This window comes from Hippopotamus amphibius, chromosome 9, assembly GCF_030028045.1.
Source record: "Hippopotamus amphibius kiboko isolate mHipAmp2 chromosome 9, mHipAmp2.hap2, whole genome shotgun sequence".
Lineage (NCBI taxonomy): Eukaryota > Metazoa > Chordata > Mammalia > Artiodactyla > Hippopotamidae > Hippopotamus > Hippopotamus amphibius.
In genome coordinates, this window is record NC_080194.1 from 31,170,672 (window position 1) to 31,196,816 (window position 26,145).

The following is a 26,145-nucleotide window of genomic DNA, read 5'->3' on the forward strand; positions in this document are numbered from 1 at the left end:
ACCTGCAGGGTCACCTCTGTATTCTAACGTCTCCCATGTGGCATTTTCAATGTTGTGTTATACTTTATTGGATACTGTGTCTTTCTCACCTGCAGTGACCTTTACACACAAGGACACGGACGCTGCCTTCTATTTCCTTGTTTCTCCACTAGCAGGCACAGTGCCCAGCACATGACAGACAACTCCATATGTGATTTTTTTTTTTTTTTTTGAGTTGAATGACGAAACAGAAGGGAGGGGAATAGGTGTTCCAAAATAGAAGACAGGAAATAAGACCAACCAAATCTGGCTCCTCAGCAAACAGTCGACACCCCTCTGTTGTGGGGGGCTTCTTTGCGCAAGGGGATGGGAACTGGGCCCTGAGAACCATCCAGTCTTTGCCCTTGTGACCTATTGCTGCAGACTGTGGGTTTTGGAGCCAACCAGGTTGGAATGCCAGGCCTGCCACTTGTTGTGTGAGCACAGGCAAGCTGCTTAACTTTCCATACCTCGGGTTTTCATCTGTAAAACCAGGGCAATGATGATCCTTAATCATAAAGGTTTGTCACGAGAATAAATGAAAAAGTCCTTGTGGAGCACTTAGACTAGTGCCTGGCAGAGCGAGCATGGGATAAACGTCAGCTGTTATTGCAGAGCTCACAGGCAAGCAGACTTGAAGTCAGGCGAAGATCAAGAGAGTCATCGTTGAGATAATACTATTTTCTTGGTGAAATCGGCACACACACCTGCAGGAGGGCTTTCGATTTGTTGGGTAAATTTTTTGATGAGATCCTCAAGGATGGGGCTTTGATGCCAGAGGCATGATTGGGCAAGAACAGAGGTGGTGGTTGAAGTACATTTTTAGGGGGGCTGGGACCAGCTAAGTCTCAAGTTTTTGTGGGGTAGTCAAGGCAACGGCTGGGGCCAAACTGCGGAAAACACCAAAAGGCATGGGTCTGTGGGAAAGAAAGAGAGGCGATCAGACCGTCAGTCCCTGGGCAGGGGGCTTTGGCAAGGAACGTGAGCTTTCAAAGCTGAGTCTTTGATCTACTTTTCTGTATGGTGTATGATACAGCCCTCTCCTGACCTTCCTAAGAGGTCCTGAGTGGAGTCTGCTTCACGCTCTTTGCTGCTTGGAGTCACCTTTTTAGCGAGGGGGTGTGAAGTCTGGGTTCTAGGTGGTTGGTGAGAGTAGTGGTGTCCCCAGGAGGCCAGCCACATCTGGCCCAATGTGAGAGCTTCGATGAGAAAGGCACTTTGGGTTCACAGAAGCCGGAGAGGCAAAACAGCCTTGCGGGCAGCTAGAGAGGATCAGGATATTGCCATTGCTAAATGCAGAGTTAAACAGTACAATAGAGTCAAGTTCTAGTGTCTTCTGGCTGCCCCTCAGCAGTTCCTGCAGTAGATAAACTAACGCTCATCACTGAACATCTCTGGGACGTTACCATCGCTTCTCATGTTGTATCCAATTATGCTGTTTCCAGCCGGGACAGGTAAGGAATATGGCACCTGCCCAAAGAGTTGCCACAGATGGTTCTGTGAGCCTGAAATGCCAAATAGGACCAAAAGACGCAGCACGGAAAAACCTCCAGAAGTCTTCATGATAGTATGCCCTAGTTAATGGATCAAGCACGTGGATGCCCTAACTCAAACTTGAGTTCAGACCTCTAAACCCAACTATTCCTAGACATTGTTTAGTTTTTCATTTTCAGCTGACGAGCCTTGAGCACTTACTACTGCCAGATGCTGTGCTAAGTGCTTTACTTGCATCACTTCTTTTTGTCCTCCCTGAAACCTGATAAGTTTGGTAAAATTATTGGTTCCACATGACAGATGAGAAAACTGAGGTGGAGAGAGGCTCATTGACCAGTACAAGGTCACACAGCTTGAAAGTAGTGGAGTTGGAGGTTGCACCTCACCAGGTCTCTTGGAATCCAGAGCCAGCAAACTTAATAACTATGTTAATTGGTTTGGAAGGGATCAGAGGTTAACCAGTTCAACCAACTGTATACCTAGAGGGAGCTTCTTGCAGTTGGAAAGTACATGGGACTAGGAGACTGTTTTTGTTTTGTTGGAGGCACTTCTGTGTGACACTGGGCTAGTCACTGAAACTTCCTGGGCCCCAGTTTTCTTTTCAAAGAGAAGAGGAGGGAAGAGAAGAGACGAGTTAATGCTCTGTTTACCTCATAGGTTTGTTTTAAGGCCTAATGTAGGGAGTGGAACAGGACAAAAGCTACTGCTTCACCTTGAACAGACAGCAGGCATATTCTAGTCATCTTTTGTGGGGGTAGCTAATTTCTGGTACATCCAGTCAAATGTGATTAACAAGGAAAAGTTTATTAAAGAACCACTCCCTTTTCTGACTCACTAAGAAAATGAGATAATCTTGAATATTGCATTAAAATAAAGAATTTAAAAGTTGAGTTTGATTTTTGGCTGCTCTATGCTAAGCATTTTCATATGCATTTAATCTCCAGTAAAACAAAATGAGGCTCCCAGATGGTTGTGATTTACCTCCAACCACACAGCTAGTAAGTAGTGAGGATTTGAACCTAGCGCTGCTTTGTTTTATCTGTAAGTACTTTTGCATACAGTAAGGACTTAGACCAGATCCATTTGATTTGCTTATAGAATTGAACAGTTCTGTCTTCACAGAGCCCCACTGTTTCCAATGAAGTCACCGTAACATCCCTGGGAAGGCACCTAATGTGTCCTGGCACCCAAATGGAAGAGTTTCTGTTTCATCTTCTGCACGTCAAAGTCTAAAATTTTAGCAAAATCCAACCTCTGCTAAACAAATTAACCAGCCTCAAACTGTAGAAGATCCAGCAGCAATGGAAGACATGGGTATCACTTGTTGAGAGATAACTTTCATAGCTTTGAAGTCAAGGAAGAATTACATTTTTAAAAAATGATGAACTATATTGAGTGTAAAACATTTAAAATGTAAAGCAATGACACAAAATTAAAGACAACAAACTGAGAAACTAATTGTTCCAAAAATGATTAAGTATTCAACTATATGATATATATATATATGAAGAAGTAATTCAAATTTTAAAAGAAAAATAAAACCGAAGATCTCAATAGATTAGTGACCTAAGGATATGAAGTGAAAATTTAGAGAACAAAATACAAATATTAAACACTTACCCTGAGAAACATTTTTCCTGAGTAGTAATCAAAGAATTACAGATTAAAATGATATTTTCCATCATAGTAACATATAATATTTTATAATTCTTAACATTTACAAAGTGTTTAATATATATAAATTCATCTAATTCCATTTTATAGATGAGGAAACTGAGGCCCAGTGAGGTTCAGTAACTTGCTCAAATCAGACTAGTTAGGGTATAGCTGAGATTTAAATCCAGACAGTTTGACTCTTACACCCATGTTACACTTAGGAAATTAACAAAAATAAAAATACTTTAAAATACTTTTACTATTTTGAATATTCAGTGCCAATAGAGTTCCTGAGAGACCCAGAACTAGTTTCTTTATAAATTGGTACAACTCCTTTGAAAAGCAATATAGTGATATGTAGCAAGAGCCATAAAAATACATGTTTTGCCATGGAAACAACTTAAATGTCTATTGACAGACAAATGGTAAAGAAGATGTGGTACATATACATAATGGAATACTACTCAGCCATAGAAAAGAACGAAATAATGCCATTTGCAGCAACATGGATGCAAGTAGAGATTATCATACAAGTGAAGTAAGTCAGAAAGACAAATATGATATCATGAGATATCACATATATGTGGAATATAAAAAAGACACAAATGAACCTATCTATGAAACAGAAACAGAATCACGAACAAAGAGTATAGACTGGTGGTTACCAAGGGGGAAGGGGTTGGGAAGGGATGGAGTGGGAGGCTGGGGTTAGCAGATGTAAGCTTTTATATATAGAATGGATAAACAACAAGGTCCTAGTGTATAGCACAGAGAACTATATGCAATAAACTATGATAAACCATAATGGAAAATAATATATATATAACAATGTATATATATGTATAACCGAATCACTTTGCTGTACAGCAGTAATTAACACAACATTGTAAATCAACTATACTTCAATTTAAAAAAATACGTGTTTTGTTCTAGTAAGCTCCCTCACTGGCATGTAGGTTGGGGAAATAATTCAACAGAAGCAGAAATCTATATGTAGGCAGTTGTTCACTGAATTGTTATCTAGACCAGCCCTGTCTAATATAAATATAATATAAACCACATATGTAATTAAAATTTTTCTGCCAACCATATTAAAAGAAATTAAAAGAAACATGAAATTAATTTGAATAACTTACTTTATTTAACCAGTATATTCAAATATTATAATTTCAGCTTCAATAATCAATATAAACACTTACATTTATTACTTCTTATGATAAGTCTTAGAAACCTGGTGCATATTTTATAGTTAAATTACATCTCAATCCAGTCTAGACACATTTCAAGTGCTCAATAGCCACATGTGGCTAGTGGCTACCATATTGAATAGCAGAGATGTAGAATAGCAGAAAGTGTGAAATAGACCATGAGGAGAATGGTTTAGAAAATTATGGTATATCAGCCTCTGGAATTGTATAAAGTCATTAATAGTAATACTAAAATCCATAAAAAGATATTAAATGTTTATGCTTTATTAAATAAAAAAATGTAAGAATATACAATATTAGTTTAATAGATATTTAAAATGTGTCTGTATGCAAACCATGGATGAAAAGAATATGCAAACATTAAAATAGTTTTGTTAGCAAACTTGGATTTAATTTCTTTGTCAAATTTTTTTTAATTTAAATAGGCATTAAACATTTACTTCTATTAAGCGAGTGTTTTAAACAGAAAAGGGACAAAGAAAAAGTAGTACTTCATATAATACATAAATATTTGGAGAGTCAATTTTCTATGTTTAAAAAACTGTATACCTTAATACATTTCTCATACTACTTATCACGTGGGTTTACCCACACTTTGGAATTCTCCTCTTATAGAATTTGGAATTTGAGATTGCTAGTCTTTTTTGTTTGCTTATGTTAATGATCTTAAGGAGTTAATTTACTAGAAAAAAAAATCATTCGCAAACCTCTAAATAATATATTTCCTGGACAATGTGATGCTAGGACCATTGTTCATACTTCATAATATATTTAATATACAGTTTTATATATTGTATTTCTTTTCTTTGACCTGTGAGCTGAAAGCTGACCCAAAGATGCCCAACTTTTCTGTGAGTTTCTAGAGACAGAAACTAATGAATAAAATTCTAGCAACTTCAGAAAAATATAGAAAATTTGATTTCAGTTTTCATTAATACGTCTAGTTCAGAAGTAAAAAAGAAAAAGAGAGAGAGAAATGGATGAGTTTGAAAAAGAAGAAGAGCTGAAGTCACAAAAGTGATTCTTGAATGGAAACCAGATTCCATCCACAATCCAAACTGATTCCAGAAATGGATGGTTTCGATAAAGACTGATGATTGGATCCTGAACTTGGAAAGGCAGCCTCTTCAAGAGGAAATGGCCTGAGTGTGGAGTCAGAGAAAATAGTTCTTTGCTTTCTACTACCTCGGAGAACTGCATCTTCTTTTCCATATCTGTAAAATGGGGAGATGTAATCTCAGCCTCACAGGTAGAGAGGATTGTTAGAGTATCCACTTCATCATTCATTGCACCCTCTTACTTTACAGATGAAGGATGTAAGGCCAGAGTGGTGAAAATAGGCTTGCAACACAGATGTCTTGCTTGACTCAGGACTCTTCAAGTACAAAGGCTGGGAGCCCTGGCTCTGGAGTCAGAGCACTGTTACAGCGTTGACTCTGCCAGCCTCTGGCACCATGACCTTGAGCGAGTCACTTACACTCCCTGTCTCAGTTTCCACACCTGCAGAGTGAGGACAATATCTCTGTCTAATTCAAGATCAAATGAGGTAATTAAAAAGTCAGACTAAGTATGGTGTATGGCACACTGCAAGCTCTTAGTAATTGTTCCTGATATTAGTGGTGGTCCATGAAACTTTCTTTGAATGCTTTCAGTGTCTCCAGACCAGTTCTCATGATAACCTTTATTTTACAATCAGCATGTATAGTTTACTCAACAATTGGTTGCATCTTTCCTCTAGACTTTAAATGCTAAGGAGTTAAATATTGGTATTTCATAGAAAAATAAGATATGGAGTTGGAGAAAGGGGGCACTAGAGGGGGTACTGGTGAATTTTATCTCAGACATTCTGGGGCGGGCAAGTTCGGCGTGGGGACGGGACTTACAGAAGGAAGAGAAGGAAGAGATGGGGGTTCAGGAGAAAGCTGGGCATGGAGGAGAACTTGCAAAAAGTGAGCAAGAAGGCAGTGCAATACCCGGTAATAGCTGTCATTTATTGAGCACTTACTGTATGCTAGGCTCTGTGCCCATCATTATTAGATTCTGTCCCTGGAAAAATGGGAGTAATAATAGTACTTCCTTTATAAGAGTTGTTGAGAGTACTTTATGAGATACCATGTGCCAAATATTTGAACAGTGCTTGACACATAATATGAAGTTAGTTGTTACTATTATTATTATTCTATTATTATTATTATTATTAAATCCCTCATGTTTTAGATGAGGAGGCCTAAGTAACACAAGCCATGGAGCTACTAAGTGGCAGAAAGCACTTGCTGCTTGACTGTGAGGCTCTAAACTCTGTAGAGCATCCAAGTCAAGAGAGTCTTCCATCCTCCTCCTCCCACTGCAGCCCTACCTCTCAATCTTCCAAAGATGTTAAGGCGGTCTCTGCCATTGCATGGACCTAGAATGGAGCCCTGGCTGTGTTCCCTGGGCGAGCCACCTCCCCTACAACTCAGTTTGCTCACCTTTGAAGTGTGTGTGTGTGTGTGGGAGGGGTGTCGTATATTTCATAGCGATTTTGTGGGAATTCAGTAAGATTTTCCAAGTAGCATTTAGCCCAATTGGCACATGAAAAGTACTCAATGGGTATTAAGCTACTATTGTAAAGTGGGCTCTTGGGTTCTTCTCAACTAAAGCTCCCAGCCGCTGACATTTCCATACCTAACCTTTATTCTGGAAGAGTCTGTGACAAAAGAAAACTCTCAGAAACCTAGGCTTTGACAGCTCCCTTGCTGTCTTTGTAATATGCCATTTTCTTAATTCAACACTGCGTGAAGCAACATGGCTATCTCTTCCGGCTTCTAAATTCATTGATGGTGTCAGTCGGTGATGAAATGTCAGAGCACTTAGATCCAACTGTCCCACTGCCGTTTCCTGGCTTTCCCTGGGTGAATGGTAACATTTTCAGATGGATAAAAATCTCCAGGCAACGTTGCTCTCCTCCTCCAGAGCAGATTTATTACAGAGTGGCTGGCATTTCCACATGCTCGCATTTGTCAGTGTCAGATTCGTATGCGTTCTTAGGTCTCTATACATATACAGGCATAATTTAAATCTCCGGCGAACAAAGGCTATTTTTCTAACTTGGAGATGTTCCAAAAGATCTTTGCATTTCATCTATGTTTAAATGTTTGTGCAATTTAAAAGTATGGTAATATCAAATGGTACAGGGGAGGACTGAATATTCAGCTTCCAGCAACTGATCATGTGCCATGTGTCAGGTGCTTTATATGCAATATTTTACTGAACTGTGGGATGGGTATGCATTATTTTCAGTCTACAGAAGGGGAAACTGAGGCTTAATGAGATGAGCTACTTGCTCAAAGTCACATACACACACATACACACACACATGCACAAAAGTCATACCAGCTGAGACTGGTGGGGGTGGGACACAAACTACTTTGATTTCATATTTGCTCTTTCTGCTATTTTATCACAGCTGCCTCTGCAGAATAAACTATTTACAGAGCACCTACCATGTACCAGGCACTGTGCAAGGCTCTGGTGATATAGCAGTGGAGAAAATAAGCAACAATTCCTGCCTTCAAGGAGCTTCCATTCTAGTGGACAAACAACAGATTCTGGGACTTGGTGAAAAGTTTATCTTCATTGGATGGGATGGAGGTAGAGAAACAGGCAGAATGCAAGGATGGTTGAGAGCATGGTTTCTCTTCCTTCCTCCTCAAATCACATCAGCATGAGACACGTTCAGGGTAGGCCTTTGGCAAATGTTTGAGAAGCATGATGGTGCATTAAGCTGTGACAGTTCCAAGCAGGCCTCTATGCTCTCTCCTGCAATATTTAGGTTGCTCAGGGTTTTGAACACACACATTGTTCCTCTAGAGCAAGTAGAATTTGCTTTTGTGCAGCAAGCCATGGGGCAGGGCGTTGTCAGGGCAGTGGGGATGGAGGAGTGGGAGTTCCAGAATGCCTTGAGCAGGTGCTCAATAAACAATGGTGGGCACGCTGTGACACAAATACTCCTTTCCTCAAAATTCTGTAGGGGAGTAAATGGAAAAAGAACAACTTATCTTCCTGTTGCTGTTATTTTCAAAAGTAGTACTGCTAGCTACCACGGATGCAACAATGTCTCTGCGTCAGGCCCTGTGCTACATTCTTTGTGTGCATTGTCTAATTTAATTCCAAAAAAATGAAATTGGGACTCAGAGAAGCTAGTAAATGGAGAAATGAGATTCAAGCCTGAATCTCTCCAACACCACACCAAGCTGCCTCTGTGGTTCCCCAAAAGGCTTTAAGGAGAATTAGAGTTAATTTGTGATTTGCTCTGTGTCTTCTATGTCCTTGCAACTCAAAGTGTGGTCTGAGAACTAGCAGCATTGGGAGCCTGCTAGAAATGCAGAGTATCAGGCCCCAACCTAGACCTACTGAATCAGAATTTGCTTTTTAATGAGACTTCTGGGCAGATCGCAGTTTAAGAAGCCTCTTAAAGTGCTTAAGTTTAAGCACTCCTCTGTATCTCTTGCCGAAAGGTATGACATAAACACTCTGGAAGATGGTGGGGAGATACTTCTCTCCGACTCCAAAAATCATCACTTCTAGAATTGAATTGATGGCTATTGTTAAATTTAATCAAGAAGTGAAAGTTTTAAAAACCTGTCTGGGTGCCTGTTAAATAAAATTGAAATAGAAGAACCACTGAGTGATCTAGGAAGTTAGCTAAAATATGGAAGGAAAATTTCTGTTTCAAGGATGTTTTCTAGGCTTTCTAGGAAAGGGGTGCCCATTGTTAGTGACTTTTCTTTTTCCCAGTGGGAATTTCAGATCATATAGGCAGCTGTTTGGAGGATGAATAGGGTGTGGGGTCCAGCCCATTAACCTGGATATAGGATAAGGTGTGGTGGCTTTGAGCTTTTATCTCAACCAAGTTTGTCCATCAATCCACTTTATAGTCTTGGGCAAATCATCAAAACCTCTCTATTTACATGGAAGCAACCTAAACGCCTATAAACAGAGGAATGACTAAAGAAGATGTGATACATATATACAATGGAATGTTACTCAGCTATTGAAAGAAATGAAATTGGGTAATTGTAGAGACATGGATGGACCTAGAGACTGTCATACAGAGTGAAGTAAGTCAGAAAGAGAAAAACAAATATTGTATACTAAGGCATATATGTGGAATCTAAAAAAATGGTATAGATGATCTTATTTGCAAAGCAGAAATAGAGACACAGACATAGAGAGCAAACATATGGATACCAAGGGGGAAGGAGGGTTGGGATGAACTGGGAGATTGGGATTGACATATACACACTGTTGATACTATGCATAAAATAGATAACTAATGAGAACCTACTGTATAGCACAGGGAACGCTACTTAACGCTCTGCGGTGTCCTAAATGGGAGGGAAATCCAAAACAGAGGGGATATATGTACACATATAGCTGATTCACTTTGCTGTACAGTAGAAACTAACACAACATTGTAAAGCAACTATACTCCAATAAAAAAAGAAAGATAACAAAGGGAATAGAAACCCTTAAAAAAAAAAGCTCTCTATTTATCTGGTGGTCTTGACCTGGGAACTTCAGCATAACATGTAAGTGTTCTTATGTCATTATAAGGATAATAAGGGAAACCTGTTTTGAAGGCAGGACTGTTAAGTGGGTTAGTGTTCCAGAATCTCAAAAATTCATAGGAGCTGACTAAATTTTTTGCTAGTCCATTTCCATCAACCAACTACCCAATCAATCAAACTGTTAAAAAGTATTTATTGGGAAGTTGCCACATGTCTTAGAGTACAAAGGGAGTAACGCTCCTGGGGCAGAAAACAGTAATTATGAATCACTTTTCACCTGCTTTCTGCTCCATAAAAACTAAGCACAGTGATGAGTGTAAAGATGCCAGGATGACAGGACCTGGGCACAGGGAACTAGGTGGGTGGCAGGGAGAGGACTGTGGTTCTTTTCCTGTTTTCCTGTTTGCTTCTGGCCTGACCCTTCTTGCCTGGCATCCAGAGAAGTTTCCAAAAGCCTGTTGTGCATCTACCCTGGAACACGAATGGAGCTCCCGTGTCATGGTACGAAGGTAGAGAAAGTGGGGGCTTGGAGCTCCCGTAGCCTTTCTCTCACTAATCCATTCAGTCCCAGGGTCCTAACCACTGTACAGTCCCAGGGTCCTAACCACTGTACCTCAGTGACTCCTTTTCTCCATGCCCTCCACATTTCATTTGTTAGCTCAAGCCTTCTGTTTTTAGGGCTTCCTAAAGGCCTTCCTGATCCAGGACAGACCAGATCCTTTGCCTCCTCAACAACCTTTAATGTCTCCTCATCAGCTTCGGAAGTCCCATTGCCCTAGCCTGGCATTCGGGATCCTCTGTGACTTGGTCCCATAGTCTTTCTAGCGTCGTTTCGCTCTGTTCATCTCTTCCCAGTCTGTGGCCATGAAGATGTAGTCATCATGTCCTCATATACCATACACACGTACCCAACTCCACACCTTTATCCCGACTGTTCATTCTACTTAGACTGCATCTTCTGAGCCACTTTCCGACTCTCAGAATCTTCCTTCTCCCTCAAGTAGGTTTATACTTGAAGTCATGGAGACTTCACGTCTGTGAAGACTTTTCTAATTTCTACTTACAGCATTTTAGAGTCTGTCTGGCATTATGACTAATCACAAGTTTTCCTCCTTTGTCAGACTGTGGGCTCCCGGAGCACAGTAGCCATGCCTTAAGCATCTTTGTGTCCTCAGAGGCTAACCCAGTCCAGGTTTCTTAATTGAAGAAGATTCCTGAGCAAGGGCCACAATTCATGGGATGCTACAGGGATCTACATACTTAGTATAAGGAGGTGCTGGAGGGTCTCTTTTTACTAAGGTAGAATGGAGCCATAACTTACTAGCTGTGTGATAAAGGAAAAATGAATTAACCTCTCAGAGCCTGTATTCTCCTTGGTAAAATGGAGGTAGTATTGATGTTTGCTTTATGGTTGTTGCAAGGGTGTAAATGACTGTAATTTCAGGAACATGCAGTTCCCGCTGTCTGAACATTTACACTTCTGTGACCTTTACCCTTTCTCCTCCCCATATCCCTTCCCTTTCACCAGACTTCTCCTACCAGTTCTTCAGATCCCAACTTTGATGTCACTTTTTCCTGCAGGTGCTCCCTGACTCCCCCACATATGTGGGAAGCGCCCTGGTATGTTTTTCCACAAGACCCTGGCTTTCCTCTATCACTTACTCATCTCACTGTGATATAATTCCCTGCAGATACGTCAATAACTAGAGCAAGGACAGTAATATTTATTGAGCTGTCAGTATGTTCCAGGGTCCCTCCTAATCATTTTTCATGCTATCTTATTCAGTCTCCACAATGGCCCTATGAGATAAGGTTTCATTATTCCCATTTTACAGCTTAGGAAACAGAATAGAATAGATTCAATAAATTGTTCAAGATCACCCAGTTAGTGAGTTTCAGGACTGTGATTCAAATCCAGCTCTGTCTAGCTTGAGGCCCATGTTCTTAATACCATCCTAAATGCCCCCTGCACCAATGCCTGCCATGCTCCAGAATAGCTAAAACAAACAAGCCCCGAAAAGCAAAAACTAAATACAAAACCATGTTTAAAACCAGTGCTCAGGAAATGGATAGGTGCTGTAAGACATCTCCACCTTTTCTTTTTCCCCCAGGAAGGTCGAGGGGAGATAAGGGAAGAGCATCATTCCCTGGTTTGCCGCATGTTTGGGATTGAGCTCATTAGAAACCCAAGGAAGTGAATTAAAGAAACATGACTTGTGCCAGCCTACCTAGCCGCATTTTAGGTTCCTGGGGCATATGGGCACCAGCTCATTTAAAAAGCATTTTTAACAAAAGCACACAACAGAAATGTTCAACATATGTTAGAGTAGGTAGGGATTCATAGAATCCTAAATCAACTCGCTTTTTATAGCCTTTCGGAGAGCGGCAACGTGGTGCGAGCCCTTTTCTCCTTCGGGGCATCGTGAGGAGAGGCCAGGCTGAGGGGCAGGTGGAGTGGCCAGTATCAGTGCTGTGGATGGACGTGTTCCCAGCTCCCAGCCCCCACCCTCTGACAAGCTCCCAGCCCCCATGTCTCTCCCACCCACCTGGCTCAGTGTTTGAAATATGCCCTTACATGCTCATTCTCTCCAAGGCAGTGCCAACTCTAAGCAACCATCCCCAAAAAAGTTTTTTTAAAAGATGACATAAGTAATACATGTTAATTAGAAAATAGGTTTAAAGGGGGGAAAATATCATCCTTACTCCCACTTTCCTAAAGAAAACATTTTGGTGACTATCCTTCTAGTTGTTTTTTTCTTTTTTTTTGGCTGTTGATTATGTATGTATTGATATTATATATATATAATACATATACAATGTTACATATATGATGTAATATATACACACAGAGATATACATGTGTATATATACACACAAAGATATATGCATGTATGTTTGTATTTATTTCCTTTACCAAATTGTGATTACATTAAATGTTTTATAATTTGGCCCCCTTCATTTAATACTGCCATTTCAAGTCAATAGTACGCATTTACATCACCATTTTTAGTAGCTCTGTGGTGTTCGGATGAACGGTTTATCATAATTTATTTAACAATCCCGTGTTGTTGGGCATCTAGGTTGCCTAACCAGCTGCTGATGTCATTAACACCCCCAGGAACATCCTCATATACACCACTCTGAGAGCTTGTCTCATTATTCCTTAAAACAAATTCCCCAGGCATCCTATCTTAAAAACAAATTACAAATTACCACTGGGTGTTGTGGTCACTCTTTAATGACTTGGTGTGAATTTGTTCAGAGGCTCCTTTTTTCTATGACAGTTATGAGCCCTGACAAATAAAGGAGGTTTGTTGGGGGTGAGGGTGGGTGGGTGTTTGGTAGAAGAGGGAACAGAAGGAAGAATGTCTTGGGGGCACAGAACATCACTAGAGGAAGGTCAGACTTGGTGCCATGGGATTAACTGGAATTCTAGGGTCAGGTTAAGGATGTTGGATCAGATAGATACAAGAAAAACAACACCCCTCAAAAAACAAACAAAAACTCACACAGCAGTGATGGGAGGGCTTCAACATTTGCCTCCCTGATCTGCAATTTCACCAATTCTGGACCCTTGGCATAAAATCTCAGAGTAGCCATCTTTGTTGGCCTCTTGGAAAATATTGTAGCAATTCAAGAGCCACAAAAATATTCACAGTATTTGATTCAGTAATAATACTTTTGGAGACACATCCTCAGGAACTAACCTCAAGGAAAGATAAAGCTATGTGCATAAAGACGTTCCTTATATATTCCTTAAAGTAACAGAAACTTTTACTCAATGAAAATAGCCACCAGGTAAGTAAATTATGGCTCAGCTACCTGCTGGAGTAGCATGTAGCCGTCTGATACTTATTAGCTGTGTGATCTTGAGAAAATTATTTAACCTTTCTTATCTATTAAATGGGGGTAATAATATTTGCTATTGCAGGCTTGGTGTCAGGATTAAATGAGATAATATTTGAAAAGTACCTAGCATGGTGCCTGACACATGATAAGGTTTGAATAAACAGCAGCTAAGTATACAAAGCATATGTTGCACTTACGGAAATTAATGTCATATAAACATAAAGCTGCCTCCAAAAGCATACACCTGCCTGTCAGACATGGAGAATGCTTGCATCTGGAACCGTGTATATTTTTTTTTTATCTCAGGATAGACTTTGTGGCTTCCCAGTTTCAAGACCAGGAGACTTAGCCATGTCAATGCCCAGATGTGTCAGGACTTAGAGTCTATCTTTACTTTAAATGTAATTAACGAAAGCCTGAGGTAGACACTAGAGTGACAATGTATTGGCTTTCTGAGAGAAAGATAAATATCATTTGCAACAGAGACACCTGTCCCAACACTATGATGCCTTCTCTCCCCAGAGGCAAGGAGCAGAGGAGGCCAAAGAAGAAGGAGAAGACGCCATGGGGGATAAAATTATAGGGAGCATCAAACGCTCATGAGAGAAGCAACCCAAATGTCCAACGATGGGAGAATGGATGAACAAGATGTGGTATATACTTGCAATGGAATGCTACCCAGCATTAAAAAGGAATGGAATTCGGATGCCCGCTATAACATGGATGAACCTCGGAAAATTTTACGCAAAGTGAAATAAAACAGACACCAAAGGACAAACACGGTAGGGTTCCAGTTATATGAGGTACCTAGAATAGGTAGAGATAGAAAGTAGAACAGAGGTTACCCGGGGCTAGGGGAGAGGAGGGTGGGAATGGGACTTGCTGCTTTGTAGGTATGGACTTTCCACTTGGGAAGATGGTAAACGTCTGGAAATAGACGGTAGAAATGGCAGCACAACATTGTGAATGTACTTAATGCCACCGAATTGTACACGTAAAAGGGGTTAAAACAAAGTTTTATGGTATGTATATTTTATCACGAACAAAATCCCCAAGACTTAACGAGAGACAATGTAGCATGGTGTTAAGAGCATGGGCTCTGATGCCAGGCTGTCTGGGTTCACGTTCTGGCTCTGCCTCTTTACTAGTTCCGTGTCGTTGGGCAAATCACTTACACTCTTCGTTACTCGTCTGCAAAATGGGGACCATAATACTGTCTACCACCTAGAGTCTTCAAGAGGATTGAAAAGAGTGAGTCTATATAAAGTACTTAGTGCTAGGCACACAGTCCTGTATAATTGTTAGCGAAAAAAGATGAACTTTCTTGGTTTCTCATGAGAGATTCAGTGCAATGGGGATCAGAAATGCTCAGAGTCAGCGGGACTGGAGTGTTATCTTTGTGAGCAGATCTACAGGGAACCAGAAGACAAGAGTTACAGAGAAAGTGTATCTCATAGTTTCCAGCTAAGACCACCTGATTTTATGGTAGGGCTTGTCCTGCCAGCAGAATTGGAAACACTCAAAACCCATTGACTAAAGCTCTGTATCTCCCGAGAGGGTGCTGGGCAGAGTGTCTGGGGCTTGCTTTGGTCACTGTCATTTGTCAGCACTTCCAAGACTGACTGGTTCCTTTCCAAGCATGTGAACATCCCCGCTCCTTTAGGTGACCTGCCTCTTTCTGCCCCATTCTAACATGTCTCGTCTCTACAGTTTAGTTCCTTGAGAGACTTCTATTTCTCTGGAAGGAGACATGGAAAAAAAACCAGCTGACTGATTTACTGGTAGCTGCAGAATTGCGAGTGAAATATTTTGAGTTCTGTTGCTGGAGCTATAGTGGCTGTAAAATTTTAAAAACGGATTTGAAATAAAGCATTGTTGCCCAGTATTTTCCCATTTGTAAGCGATTTTCAGTTGGATGTGTCTGCTTGTTCAGAGCACTGCATGCAGCATGAATAATGAGGTGTGAAAGGGATGCTGGATCGTGCCACTGGGGCCCATATTCATTCCAGCCTGTAACCCGTCTCTGGTTGTAATGAGGGGCTTGATGTAGTGTCTGATTGTATGATGAGCCCCATTCATTTGCTTTTACGCTCTGGCAAACAGCTGTTGAACTTCTCCCTCTGAGTGGTTCATTCTTAGCCTTATATGGCTTGAGGTATCTTCAAAACCAGCAATGCTGTGTACACATGTATGTCTGCATGTCCACACCCCTCAGGTCAGGAGCTGCTGCTCCTCTTAGGTTGTGATTCCCAGATGTGGCTCCACCTGAATGAATGGGTGCCTTTAAATCTTACCTTACCCTAAGCAGGGGTTGGATTTCCTCGGCTGGTGTTAAGAGTCTGAGATGATCTCTACTTCTTGCGCCTGGCTGGTAAAGAGAGGAAAGGCAGCAGCTGAGGCTGGGCTTCCCTAAAGCCAGACTGTCAATATGCTATTTACATCCTTTGAATGAACTGAGCCGGGGTGCACAGGTCAACCTTCTGTCTGTGTTTCTGTGTCTGAGGCTGGAAGTGCTGGGGAATTAACACTCCTAGGAGCAGTCCTCAAGCAAGGATTCTTGGTAATTGGGGAATAAATATCCCAGCTCCCTCACCCCTGGTTGGGATCATTATGGGGCATATGTTTTATATTGTATCTCCCACTTTCCCTGTGGGATTTAGCCCTAGTTAGCCACTCTGGTCACTGGCTCAATATGCATTCGCAACTTTTCCACTCCTCCACTACTGGCCCCAGGAACCTCCCAAATGCACCTGAATTCCTGTCTAAAGTTCTGCTTCTGGGAGAACCCACAGCAAGATACACGATGTCAAGAAAAGAGCACAAGATTGTTTTTTTTTTGGCTGTGCCGGACAGCATGCGAGATTTCAGTTCCCCCACCGGGGATAGAACCTGTGCCTCCTGCATTGGGAGTGTAGAGTCTTAATCACTGGACTGCCAGGGAAGTCCCGAGAGTACAAGAGTTAAAGTAGAAGACCTGGGCTTAGTCCTGGCGCTGTCACATGTCACATGACTGTAGGTAACTGACTTCAATCTCTCTGAGTTACAGTTCCCATAACTAAAAAAACCAGAGCGTGACACCTACTTCATTCATTGGGTTGTTTGTAAAGCCTGAGTGAGAACATGTAAGAGAAGGAGCTGAGTAGGATAAAGGTCTTTAGAGATGTCCATCATATTGTTCTGGGTGGCTCTGCCCCTTCCCATGCGGTCTGCAGTAAGCCCCCCTAAGTATCCTCTACACTCCTCTCATCCCTATTCACACTAATATCCTGTGTAAAACTCAGGTGAATCAGGATGGTCATGAAAAACTTCAGCTTTTTAGTGTTTTTGTGGCTATTTCATACTTTGTAATTCTCTCCATCCCTATTTTTATTATGAAAAATTTCAAACATAAGGAAAAGTTGAAAAAATAATCCAATAAGCCCTTGACTTGCATTCAACAATCGTAAACGTTTTGACATATTTGCATTATCTCTTGGTCTATCTATCTATTTATCTTTCTATTTTGCTATACTATTTGAAATTATTTTCTAGACACCATGACACTTTGCCCCTAAGTTCTTCAATATATATTTCCCAAGTAGGCCAGTCTCCCACATGTACAATACTCTTCTCGTACCTAAGCATATTAGCCCTAATTCCATAATATCATCTAACATTCCACCTATACGCATACTTCCAATAGTGCCTGGAATGTCTTTTATAGCTTATTTATTTTGTAGCCAGGATGCACTGTAGGCTCTTTGCTTAGAGACATCATCCTGGCTCTGGTTCTGGGTGTATTGTATGTGTGTGTGAGCATGTGCAAACCTGAAGTGTTACGGTTGCCCTGAGAATTCTTTTTCACTGGAGTCAGACTCTCTGGGCTCTCAGTGACAATGGGACAAACCTGAACCTTGTCTGGATGTGTGATCTTGCCTGGTCACCTCTGCCAGCAGCAGAGGATTCCAAGCAGGTGATACTTGCCAAGGCTGCCTGGCCATTCATGTCAGGGCTGCACTAACCACCTCTGTGGCCGCCTTCGATGGTCACCTGCCAGACACTCATACAGAAGTATTGCCAGCAATGTCAGCTGTCACTTGAGGAAGAAGGCATTCTGCCCATTGATTTAATTAGAGAGAGATTTTTTTAAAAATCTCTTTTGGGGGGAAAATCCAAACTATTTGGCAGGTAAAATGCCTATTTAGACAAGTTAGTATAAGCTGTTATTCTACATTGGCTAATGTTCTTCTGTCTCTTCTTGTCTTTACAAAGATGTTGAAATAATGGAGACAAAAGTGATGGAGTTCAGAGAGCAAGAATGTGGACCAGAATAATAGCAATAAATATGTATTGAATGAAAAATCAAAGCACACATTTGCAGGGGGCCTCCTATGTGCCACCGCCTTGCTTCTTCTCCACAGCAACATTTTGAGATAAATACTATTATTTCCATTTTATAAACTAGAAATGCGGGATTGCTAATTGGCTCAAAAGTAGATGGCCGGTAAGTGCCAGAGCTGTGGTCTGAACTCTTATCTGTCGGATTGCAACACCCGTTTTCTTGAAGCAGAGCCCTGAGCAGGAAGCATTGTGCTCAGACACACAATGTGCTCCAGCCGCAAATGTGGCCGCTGCCTCTTGTTAACTCCTGGCGCAGTGCGTAGCACGCTGTCGGGGTTCAGGTAATGTTTGTTGAATCAATGTCTCGCCCAAGATAGGCATGTATAAGAGGTGAAGACCAGCTAGATTCTCAGGACCCCGTTTAACGACAGTGACTGCTAAACTCCCAGCCAGTTCCTTTTTGTCTTCTGTGTCACTGTCTCTGTGCACTCTCTCACTTTCCCCAAATATTCTCCCCAGCCCAAAGCAGCATCCTCTTATGTTGCTATTTTCTACAAAAATGAGTGCCCAGTGCACTAGGTGCTGGTATCCCTAGGTCCCCAGTGTCTTTTTTCCCAACAAGACTTTCTTGGAGAAATGTCTCCCTACAGGAATTAGAGGAGGATGTTCTCCACACTTTCTAGAAACTGTGTTCTTGGTTGTCTACTCTCCCAATAGGCACCTTTAGGCATTTACGTGGGAAGAATAAAATGGAAGCAGCTGTCATCTCATATCTGGAAAGGCTAACTTAGGAAACAAATGTCTCCCAAGGAACCAACCAGAATCTAAACTCTGCTTCATACTTTATTTTTTAATTTTTTGGCCACATGGTTTGGGATCTTAGTTCCCCAACCAGGGATCGAACCTGCGCCCCCTGCAGTGGAAGGGCGGAGTCCTAACCACTGGACCACCAGGGAATTCCCTGCTTCATACTTTAGACTCTATGAATTCTGCTCTACCAATGAATGAAGGATCAACCCCATTTATGAAAATAATATCTGAGACCTAACAACTTCCAACAAGCTCTCATTCCCCCTGGGACGTGAAGATGAAGCCATGAGTGTCAGCGCCCTTAAGTCTGGAGATTCAGAAGCTTTTTGAGAGCCTCTCCAAACACCCACTCCCCATCCTCATCTCCTTCCACCTCGACTTATGCTGGGACAGGAGGGACACAAGGATGCCTGGTGGGGGGGCAGGCTGATGGGAACACACCTATAGCTGTGTATGGAGATGTGACACTAGGCTTCAAGGGTGGGCTTAGAACTCATCTAGGAATGTGGAGGAGGAAACCACAGGTACGGAGAGACTACTACTCTATAACTAGAGACATGAGATGTATGGCCCTGCTTTCATGGGGCTTACAGGCTATTGGGGGCTACTGAAGGAGACAGACAAATCGTGTGGCAATTGCAACACCATGGGATAGAGTGGTGCTAAGATGGGGAAGTCAAGTGCTAAGAGAGGGCATCAGGGAAGGCTTCCCGGAGGAAGCAACATCTAAACTGGCAGATGAAGGATAAGCAGGCATTAATGGACAAAGCTAGAGGAGTGGAGAAGAGGGGAAGAATGTTCCAGGGGGAAAGGAATAAGATGATGCAGCGAGAGGAGGGGCTGGAACATAAATTGTGTGGTAAGAGGTACATGATGAAGCTTGAGACGAGTGAAGGATACCAAACAGGACAGGGCTCAGGCCCTGAGGCTGGAGGTTCGGAGAACTGTGGGAGGCTGACAGGTGTGCTCTCAGTCCTCAGGTAGGAGGATGACAGAGATAAGGAAGGAGATGCAGGGCAGCTAAGTTAGGACATGTGTGTGGGAGCTGTTTAGCTATCCTCGCCACTGTCCTCCATCTGAATAATTCCCACATGCATTGGACCCCGTGGGCAAATTTAACCTCAATCTTCCCTGCCAGAGCCCTCTCCTTTTTCTGTACTTTTTATTTTATTTACGATGGCACCATAGAGCCACTCAAACTACAACCTTACATCAGGATTGACAAATAGATTGAGACTTGACATTCCAATCAGTTGGTGATGGCTGCCTGGCACACTGCGTTGAGGAGGCCAAGCCATGTCTCAGGAGGAAGGATGGTTGGTGATGCTCTCGATGAGTGTGGGACAGGGGCTGGGGCACCAGGGCCACGTGTTGTTAGCGGATGTGGTGTCACCTGGACTCTTTCTTTTCTCTCACCTTTCAAATGCAGTGGGTCACAGAGTTCTTGCTTCCCTAGTTCCAATTCCTTCTCTCCATCTCTACCGTCCCTTCTTAGCTCTGGCCTCCTTGATTCTCACCTGCCTATGCCATCTGTATCACACTTATCACTGGGCTCCCTATCTTCAGGCTCTCTCGCCTCTAACCCATCTTGCCCACTGCCACAGAGCAACTTTTCTAAGCATACTTCCCACACTGCTGAAAATCTTCCCTGGGTCCCCATCACTTACAGGATAAAATCTCGATCCTTCAGCAAAGACATATTAGACCTTTGATGATCTGGGCCCTGTCCATTGCTCCATCTCATTTCCTATCACTCCCTGACTTCCTCCTTCGGTGACTATTCCAGGCACGGGAGCTGCTTATAGTTAGTTCCCCTCCCAGCTCTGAGCCCCTGCTGCTTCCCCTGCCTGAGAGCCGCTTCTCCGCAGCCCTGGCTCCAGGCCCCTGCCTTTAACATGCTCATGGCGTATGTCACCTCCTCCAGCAGCTTTCCTTAACAACCCGACAGGTTTCTCCCCCTCACCTTCCCGAAACAGAATTAGCGGCTTCTTTCCCCATGGTCTTCCATCGTGTTTTACAGACAAAGCTATTATTATTCACCTCACTGCATTCACCCCATGTGCAATTCGTTCATTCATTCATTCAGCAAATGTTTATTGAGAAGTTTTTAGGGGCTGGGAATAGCGTGATAAACCTAACAACAGCTGAAGTCCCTGCTCTCAAGGGGTTTATATGCGCACGAGCGCGCGTGTGTGTACGATATGCAAATAAGCAAATATATCATTTGATGTCAGATGAAGGAGAAAACAAAGGTAGAGAGAAAGTGGGTGCTGCTCTAGCTAGGTTGGTCACAAAAGACATTTTCGATCAGGTGATTTTTGAGCAGAGATTTGAATAAAGTAGAGGAGGAAGCCAAGCTGACATTTAGGGGAGGAGGGTTGCAGCAGAGGAAAGGGCGTGCAAATGCCCTGCTGCATTTACCAGGGATGTATGAGGGCCAGCAGGAAGTAAATGAGGCTGGAGAGGAGTGCGTGAGAGGAAACATGTTAGCGTCAAGGTCAGAGAAGTAACAGAGGTGAAGGCATAGCATATTAGTCCTTCCAGAACAGAATAAGGCCTTTGGAGTTATTCTGTATGAACAGGGAAGCGTTTGATGCATTTTAAGTAGAGGAGTGATATAATCTGCTTTGTTCTTTAAAAGCACCAGGCTGGCTTCTGTGGTAAAAATATACTGTAGGCACAAAGGTAGAAGCAATTCTCCAGGCAGTAATGATGGCATGGACCAGGGTGGTAGCAGTGGTAGGGATGAGGAGAGGACAAATTTGTGATATGTTTTCAAGGTGGAGCCACTAGGATTTCCTGACAGGTTGGATACAGGGGAGAGAGAAGCAGTCCGTCAAAGGCGACTGTAAGATACTGCATCTTAACAATTCATTTACGTGTCAGTATCTCCTGCTAGATCAGTGGCTCTTAACCACTCCTCCCCAACCCCACTTTTCTTAAATTCTGGATGCCTTTGAGCATCTGATAAGAGTTATGGATTTTCTCCCTGAAAAATTCAGTGGGTGCACATACATAAACTATAGCTATCATTTCAGAGGGTTGTGGGCCCTCTGAATCGTACGCGTGAAGCCTGGGGTCAGAGTTCCTGCCCTCAGCTCTGAGCTCCTTGGAGCCAGCCTTGCCGTACTATTCATCTTTGTTTCCTGAGCAAAGTAACCTGAAGACAGCCGCTGCTCAGGAAATGTGCCAGAATGAATGAGTAAAAAACATCTGCTTCTTTATTGTAACTCTTTAGGTTAAGGAAGCATGTCCCATTTACACCTCTACTGGTAACTGGGGCTATTATTCCAATATATTAATAACCAGACTGAACCAACAAACAACAAAGCTGGGGAGAGGGGAGAAGGTAAAATGAAGCAAGGGAATAATAGCAGAAAAGCATTTTTAAAAAATGTTCCTTTCAGAAAGCGTTGGTGGAGATACCCAAGGGAGGAAGCCGTGTGAGTAAAAATGTAATCATTCTACCGGTAACATCGGGACATTTTCCACCTGAGCTGCAGGCAGAGGGAACCGCTTGCTTCAGAATTTCTGCACAAGAAGAGGGAGATTCTGGGGTCCTGGTTGCAGCCTAGCCCCAGGTCAGGCACTTGGAAGGAGCGAGGGAGGGAGGAAGGAAGGGAGCACTTGTCCTGAGCATCCTGAGCTCAGAGGCCACCAGGAGGGGAGGTAGGAGCTGATGGAGAAACGCCTAATGAGATCAGGGACCCAAATATCAAGATGTCACCTAAACTCAGAAGCAGGCAACTTGAAGTGATCACCCTGGCACTCAGGAGCCTCAAAATTAGTTGTGAGGACAGACTGATCACATGAAACCAGTGGCCTTCTAGAGGGTGCCAAGAGGATATTGTCTAGACAATGGCCTTTCTCCTTATGAGTTTAATAGGAGCCTTATTTAGCAGCTGAAGAAATCCAGGAGGAAGTTCCCATCTTCTAACAAAGGAGTTAGAAACCATGAAAATAAATAAAAGCAGCTCTGACTTGTGCAGATTAGGCTTGTTATTCTTGAATCTGCCCATTGAACACACGGATGATTCCTGCTTAGCAGGCGTTTATGGAGTCTGGCCCTATCCTATTCCATATTCCCTTGAATCCTGACAATCCTTTACAGGGGAAGGATGAAGGATGTGAGGCTTGGAGATGTATGCGCACCTATAAAGTGGCAGAGCAAGAACCGGGACCCAGATATGGCTGACTGCAAGTTTAAGGTCTCCCATTCACAAGGCAGCCTTTTTAAATGCTTACATGCTCATTCAAGAGAAAAACAATTAGCCCTCGTTTGTCCTGTGAGTCAGAGGGAGGTTGGAAAGGGCTGTCCGCTCATCCTTCCTCCCAGCTCACACATCTTGCAGAAGAATGCCACGGGAGCCCCAGCCCTGGTACAGAGCCAGACCTGCAGGCAGCTGCCAGGGAACTGGGTTCCAGCTGCCTGAGTCCTGCTGGTGGCGACTCTCTGGACTTTGTTTGATAGCTCCTGCTTGAGAAGCCAGCCTGGAAAACTGCTCCTGTTTGGAGAGAAAGAATGTTGTCATCTGGCCCTTTTCTGGGATGAGGTGGCTGACCCAATGGAGACTTAGAAATCAGAACAGATTAAATTCAAATCTTGTTCATCTTACTACCTGTGCCCAGGGGCCCGAGGATTGGTTACAATTTTGGTTCTCATTTTCCAGACATTTTTGTTTTGTCTCAAAGTTTAAAAAGGCAACACGGACTCTTTAAATGATGTACAGCAAAGAGCTAGAGAAGGAGGTGGGGGCACCTCAGGAGAGAAAACTACCTGAGTCTCTAATGTGTGTCTTCTGAGCTTCTTACGGTGAAGAGAGCAGAGCTCCTAGACAGGGAAAAGAACCTTAAGAGGCTCTTGATAGGAAATATGTTGCAACTTGTCATCTACCCAATGGCTCCTAATCCTCTTTTATGAGCTGAAATCCCCTTGAATTGGATTATAAAACTCCTCTTGGTAGAAGGCACTTCATTGGAAATGCAAAGCCCTTGATTTGTGAAAGAAAACAAACACTAATTTGGAATTTTTTGCCTTAGGAAAGAAGCTGAGGGTAGACGCCTTGAAGGAGCCCTGCTCCTGCCTTTTGACCCCTCACTTCTGGGTGTGTGATGCACACTGCGGTCTCAGGACAGAGGGCACTCCCCCCTGCACCCTCTTCACATCAGTCAGCATCTCCATGGGAGCCGCTACTTCGGTTTGTTTAAAAAATTTATTTTAAGCATTTAGCAATGGGCAAAGAAAAACCTATTTAGGGGCCAAAGAGCCCTTGTAAATGACCTGTTAATTGGATCAAAGCTTCCCTCCATGCAGGGATAATTGCTTGTAACTGGCTAAAGTCTGTGACCTGGAACTGGATTGACAAATGTCCGTTGGCAACTCAGGGAGAAGATTGGAGAAAAACTGGCAACTGCAAAAGATTGGGGGCCAGTGGGGAGGGAAGTTGCTAGAATATTTTCTCACTGATTGCAGCTCGGATAACTCTTGTGGACTTTATGATCTTTTCCTAGACCTGCGTTCCACCTCTGACCTGTTTCTGTCATCTCTGATTACTTGATGCTGTGCCTTCTTTCACGTCTTGGCTTGTTGGCCTGGCAGGAGTGTACCTGGGCTCTGCTGTGGCTGGAGGTGGGAAAGTGGGGTCTGGGAAGAGCGGGGCCTCGGTTAGGAGCAGCAAAGGGTCCCTCACCCCCCACGCCAGCCCCAGGGCACTGCCTGTGGGATGCCATTGACTATCTGGGCACTCAGCAGTGCTAACCCAGGTGCACTGCTGTTTAGTCACTTTGTGCTAATATTGCGCGGGTTTTGTAAAAGTCTGGCAATTCTGCTATTTCTTTAATCAGCTGTGTTAGGATCTGTGAGATCTGTGCCTGCCTCCAATACTCTCAGGAGCCTTTTGATTATAAAGAAACAGGAACTGTGAACATCAAGGAGCACATGGGTCAAAGGGTCTCACTCTCCCTTTATTTCCCATCAAAATCAATGACAACTATTGCCCAGACTTCCCTACGCTGCTTCCTGCCCCTGACTTGGACCCCAGACCTGGCAGGGCTTCCTTAGTAAAGAGAGGCTATCACAAGCTCATAGGGACACAACATTCTCTTGCCTTACCCGGATAGAGATGAAAAAGTTTCTTCTAATTTCTCAAAAACTTAAAAGTTAAGCAAAAAAAATGTCTAAACAAAGCTGGACTTCAAACGGAAGGTGTGCTGTCATTACCAGTTCTCTTCTCTTTAAGCACATCTGAAGCCTTTCCCTGGGGAGAGCGTGTGGACCGGCTGGCATTGGCCAAGGAGCCAGCCTGTCTGTGCCCGATGAGAAGGAAGACATTACATGGCAGGGCCAAGAGGTTCTGCACCTTAGGCTGGGGAGGTTCCTGAGAATTGCCAACTCAGATGGAACAAAATGGATAAGGCACAGAGGCTTTATTTCAATTTATTCATCTATTTAAACTGGAAAGATTCCTAAGAGTAGACAATGAAAAGTCAGTCTTTTTTTTTTTTTTTTTTTTTTGCCTCTTCTTGGCCCCAACTAATCTCTGTGGAGGCAACAGTGCGCAGGAGAGATTGGGAATAGGAGACAGGAGTCAGATCCTCAGCTCAAAGGCCAGCGTAAGAGCCCGAGAGGGTGTGAGGAGGGAGGAACCGAGGGAGCTGGTGTGACCATCATTATGGAGGAGGTTGATTGGAAGTGAGCAGTGGGGGTGGGGCAGGAGAGCTTGTAAAATGTCATGAGCTCGTAAAATCCCATGAATAGGGAATCAGTTACGGAAGGCAAATGAGGAGCTTGGCTTAAAAAGACAAATGCCAGCGGATGATGGGGCGATGCCAACTGCAGGGTTCTGAAAAGTGCAAAGGAGGCAGAAGAGGGCACAGCAATGCGGAATGTGGTTTTCAAAGAGCAGGTGACGTTTTACTGGGTTTTGAAGACCACGTAGGATCTGTACACAGGTGGCCATGAGAGGGAGGACGTTCTAGAACATGGGACCTGTGGGGCCAAAGGTCAGAAAGTCAGGCTGAGGGACAGTCAGGGAGACGTGTCGCTGTAAGGCAGGCTGATGTATCTGAGTGTGCAAGAAAATAGAGTTGGGCCAGATTACAGAGAACTTTGAGAACTGGCCAGAGATATTTGTACTTGAGACTCAAGAATAAATTTGGGAAGATGAAGAAAATAAAGCATTCCCTAATGAGGTTTGACATGTGTCCTAGTAACGTCCTGTTTGGACACCTCCTTGGTGAAG

General features: G+C 43.0%; 1 long non-coding RNA gene across 1 annotated transcript in view; it reads left to right on the top strand.

Annotated features, from left to right (window-relative positions):
* Positions 1-24,090, top strand: part of LOC130860881 (uncharacterized) — a 38,503-nt gene extending 14,413 nt beyond the window's left edge. Inside the window, exons 3-4 of the long non-coding RNA XR_009055523.1 lie at positions 14,297-14,556; positions 23,945-24,090. This is a non-coding gene — a long non-coding RNA (uncharacterized LOC130860881). The remainder of the gene's footprint in view (positions 1-14,296; positions 14,557-23,944) is intronic.
* The last annotated feature ends 2,055 nt before the right edge of the window (positions 24,091-26,145 follow it).